At 47.1% G+C, this 4,837-nt stretch overlaps 1 pseudogene; it reads right to left on the reverse strand.

Moving 5' to 3' along the window:
• Window positions 1-3,569: 3,569 nt before the first annotated feature.
• On the reverse strand, window positions 3,570-4,616 carry LOC118573025 (annotated as a pseudogene).
• Window positions 4,617-4,837: the final 221 nt, after the last annotated feature.

Raw genomic sequence — 4,837 nt, forward strand, 5'->3', positions numbered from 1 at the left:
GTGGCACACGCCTTCAACCTCAGCACTCAGAAGGCAGAGGCAGGTGGATCTCTTTGAGTTTGAGGCCAGCTAGGGCTATGCAGAAAGACTTCAACTAAAATAAATAAATAAATAAATAAATAAATAAATAAATAAATAAATAGAAATGAAGAAAGCAAAAATACACAACTAATATTTCTATCAGGAAATCATGACTATGGGGAATTGTAACCATGGTAAGTGACTTCTTAAAGGCTGTGGTGTCACAAATGCAGACAGTTTGCTTTTGTGACTGTTTACATCCTCCACCCCTTCTACCTGGTGCTAAGGACTGAAGCTAGGGCCCTAACTTATGTGTGTTAACTTTAAATGTTTTTGTCACAGTTGTTCATTTGAGACAGTGTTTCACCAAGTTGCTCAGGCTGGCTTTGTGGGCCAGGCAGATCTTGACTTTGTGATTATACACCTTGGCTACCAGGCAGGGATGGAAAGCCTGGCTTGACTGCTGTTCTCTAGATGAAGAAGTATGAACCATGACTATTACATGGGAGTGAAAAGGAGAAGGGGATAGAAATCAAATAATGCCTACAGCTACCACGAAAGAGCTGTCAGCCGGGGTGGGGGGAGGGGGGGGGGGGGGGGGGGGGGTGACGCACACCTTTAATCCCAGCACTTGGGAGGCAGAGGCAAATGGATCTCTGTGAATTTGAGGCCACCCTGGTCTACAAAGTAAGTTGCAGGACAGCCAGGGCTACATATAGGAAGACACTGTCTTGAAAAACCAAACCAAACCAAACAACAAAGCAAAGCAAAACAAACCAAACCAAATCAAAAGAACTGTAAAGAACAGGACCACTGCAAAGTCAGCGGGAAAAGTGAACGAAAGGCCAAGAAGTCAGGGCGGAATCCCTGAAAGGTGGGGAGTAGTGGGGGTGTCCACGAAAAGTCTGAAGGGGAGACTTAGCTGAGGAAGGAACTGGCTGAGGTTCATGGGGAGAGAAGGGGACCAAGTAGAGTCGGGGGCAGGTGGCATAAAGAGACACAAGGATCGCTGGTAGGATGGCTCAGTAGGTGGAGGGTCCTAGCTGCCAAGTTTGGCAACTTGGGTTTGGTCCCTTGACCAACTTCTACAATTGGTCTGTCCTTCACCCTCCACGCAAGTACTGGGTCATACATGTGCCCACCCGCTCCCCCCCCCCCCGCAACACATATAAACAAACAAACAAATAAATGTGATTGAAAAAAAAAAAATAGAAGGTTAGCGGAAGAGGGTGAACTTCAAAGCTAGAATCTGGTTGTTCCACGAAGGGCTTTGGGATCCGGGTTTTGTGGCACAGTTCCACATCTAGAGGTTTCTGGAGTACATACAAAAGCCCAAAGGTGTGAGCATCTGGGACGGACTTGAGAACTGCATCAGTACTTCTGGACGCGCATGACAATGAATGGGTTCAGGATCCCAGCAGGACATGAGCATTGGAGAGACCTTGGAGCCGCCTGGGGATTCAGAGCTCAGGCGCAGGAGCTGGGCTCTCAGAGGTGGGGAGCACCGGAAAGGGAAGAGCGCTATGCCCCGCCCTTGGAAGGAGCTCGGGTCCATTTGAGGTGGCTCCGGATGTGCGGGATAAGGATTTCCAAGTACATGTTTAGACGGTGATGGAGGAACAGAAAAACAGAGGAAGTCAGGCAACAAGATATAGAATATCACCTGCAGTGGTTAAGAATAGGAAGACTATAAAAGCAGTTGTGAACCGGGCGGTGGTGGCGCACGCCTTTAATCCCAGCACTCGGGAGGCAGAGCCAGGCGGATCTCTGTGAGTTCGAGGCCAGCCTGGGCTACCAAGTGAGCTCCAGGAAAGGCGCAAAGCTACACAGGGAAACCCTGTCTCAAAAAACAGACAAAAACCAAACAAACAAAGTAGAGATTGGGCCTCGACAGTGAGAGGAGTAACTATTTGGAGAACATAGGATCTCTTTCCTCATGAACTTCAAGTTTCACACGTCTGCCAGACACTGAGAAGTGGGAGGGGTGATACTGAACACTATGCAAATACTGGGTGCTCCATTAGAGAGACTTCCTCTTCAATTCCCAGGCTTACCACCATGTTCAAAGCTCTTTTTAAATATAATTTGTATTCGAATAAAATTAAATTGTGTTTTCCCTACACACAGACACTGCTTTTTACAGTGCATTCAAACGGTGCAAAATAAAGCTCTGCCTTCCCGATTCTGAAAAGGGCTTTCCGGCAGTTGCCTTTCTTCTAGTGAGCACGAGGTGGCGCTCTTGTCTAGACTAAAGGCTTCCTCAATGGACAAAGACAAGGCTTGAAATTCAAAGGAATTTTCATCCATTTAATCTCTGTATGTCACAAAGGCTTCCAGATTTTAATTTTAAAGAAGGAGGGAGGGAAGGAGCCACCTATGTGGCTTAGTGTGTAAAAGCCCTTACCACAAACAAGCCTAGAGACCTGAGTTCAAGCCCCAGAAGTCATGTAAAGGCGGCTTCCACATAAACACTGTAGCATGAGCCCCCCCACACACCCATATTACAAACCGCTGTATTCACTATTACACACACACACACACACACACACACACACACACACACACACACACACTCACTAAATTTTTAGAAAAAAAGAGAAAGAAAGAAAGAGAGAAAGAAAGAAAGAAAGGAAGGAAGGTAGGAAGAAAGGAAGCCATAAACCACAGCAACATGCAAGAAGCCGAGCACTGTACAGAGTGTGCTCATGACGATATGGGAGAGGACATTAGCTTGTCACAATGGGCTCCACTGACAGTGGATTTAATCATACTCCATCTCTAAGTCTTTGTATTCAAACAGATTTTCTCCTAAGCTGTGAATGTTCTCTTGATTCTCATGTAGTTTCACTGAACTCAATCAAAAGTGCAAGCGGGATATGTCCGTGGTCTACTTGCCACTGGCCTTTTCCTCCTGCCTTCTGCCAAAATCACCCGCTCAGACATCAGCCAGGCCTTGCCCGCAGAGAGGAAGTGTTCCTACAGCTGTTCTGAACCTGATGGTTAGAACCACGTGAAAAGGAAAAGGGGTGAGGTGGGGTGCCCATCTTCACCTTGGTACCAGATCTCATTTTCCAGCCAGGCTTTATCCACATTGAGTGGTAGGAAGTGTCCAGCATAGGTGAGACCTTTCATTTGATATCAGGTAACACTAGGGGGAAAGCAGTGTGGGGAATACATGGATGCCTAAACAGGTAAATAGTACACGAGGCTCCAATTTCCTATTCACCTCATGTTTTCCTGAAGTTTTAAAGTTCTTTTAATTTTTTTAAAAAGATTTGTTTTATTTTGAATTCTCTCTCTCTCTCTCTCTCTCTCTCTCTCTCTCTCTCTCGTGTGTGTGTGTGTGTGTGTGTGTGTGTGTGTGTGTGTGTGTGTGTACAGGTGCCTTTTGAGCCCAGAGGCAGGAGATCTCCCTGGAGCTGGAGTTATAGGCAGATATTAGCTGCTTCATGCAGGTGTAGGAACCGAACTTAAGTCCTATGTAAGAGCCATGCTCACTTTTTTTTTTTTTTTTAATTGAGATCCCCCGCCTTCAAGCCTTTGCAATCTCAAGGTTGTTTTCTCTGCTTGTAGATCTTTTTCGCTAATTCCAAGAAGATGGCTGGGGGCAGGAGCACAGAGTACTGTTCTTCGAGGCTCTTGAGGCAGCTGTAACTGTCTTCCCGGTGCTTGAAGCGCACAGCTGGCAGATCCAGGGCTTCACACAGTGTTTTCACCTGCACCACCCTCTCTGGGTCCTTCTGCCCATGATTCTCCTCTAAGATCTGGCGCTGTCTCCGAGTGGCATGTTGCAGACACTGAGCCACCAGCCTGCTGCATTTGCTGCCCTGGATGCCAGTGCCGAACTTTCCCAGTCACACTGGGGTCACCAAAGAGACCAGGGTAGTCATCCTGGATCTGAAAGCACTCTCCCATCTCCATCAGAATCTTCATGGCATCAATGCCTGCCATGTACATGGCAGCTGCGGCAGGCAGGTAGAAAGAATAGAATGCTGACTTGTACATCTTTTCAGTGTGTCCACCAAGATCCACGTGGCCCTGGGGTGCTGTGATGAGGTCCAGAGTCTGCCCCATCTCCGTCTGATCGGAACTCTGCAGAAAGAGCTCCAGCAGGTTCAAGGTAGTAGGGCTGCTCCCTGAAGTAGAATTTTAGTAGGCAGTAGATGCAGGCTTCCAGAAGCAGAGCATGATTGATGGCATCCAAGTCTATGCCTGGCTTCTGATACCAGCAGATCTGTTTGTGGCCAGTGAGGGAAGAATCGCAATGCCATCTGACATAAGCAAAAAAGCCTGGAGCAGTTCTACACACCAGCCCACGGCCAGCGCCTGCCAAAGACTCTCGGCATCCTATTTCCTCGGCTCTACCGGCTCCCGGAATGCTTGGAGCACAGTCAAACTCGATTATACTTGCTTCCCACAGCATTGTAGTCTATGACCTCCTTGAGCTGGGTAATGGCATCGCCTGTCTCTGGGTGACCTAGCTCATCCTCAGTCAGCACCTTGACGATCTGGGAGAAGTGCTAGATGAAATCCTGCCTTTCTTAGTTACAAGCATCCAGTTTCTGGTTCCCATTCATAATGAGAGAGGAGCAAAATGCTCTGTTCCTTAATGGGAGTTCTCTCAGGGTCCCACGCTCACTCTTAAGCACTAAGCCAGTCCCTTAAACACCTTCAGATAACTTTAACAGTCTATAGTAGTGAAGACAAGCCAAAACACAAAATACTGCGCTCAATATTTCGATTTTTGCTTTTTGAAAAAAAAAAAAGATAATTTTTCGAAACAAAAACAAACAAGCAAAAAACTGGCAGGGCCAGG

The sequence above is a fragment of the Onychomys torridus genome, chromosome 23 (genome assembly GCF_903995425.1).
Source record: "Onychomys torridus chromosome 23, mOncTor1.1, whole genome shotgun sequence".
Classification (NCBI taxonomy): domain Eukaryota; kingdom Metazoa; phylum Chordata; class Mammalia; order Rodentia; family Cricetidae; genus Onychomys; species Onychomys torridus.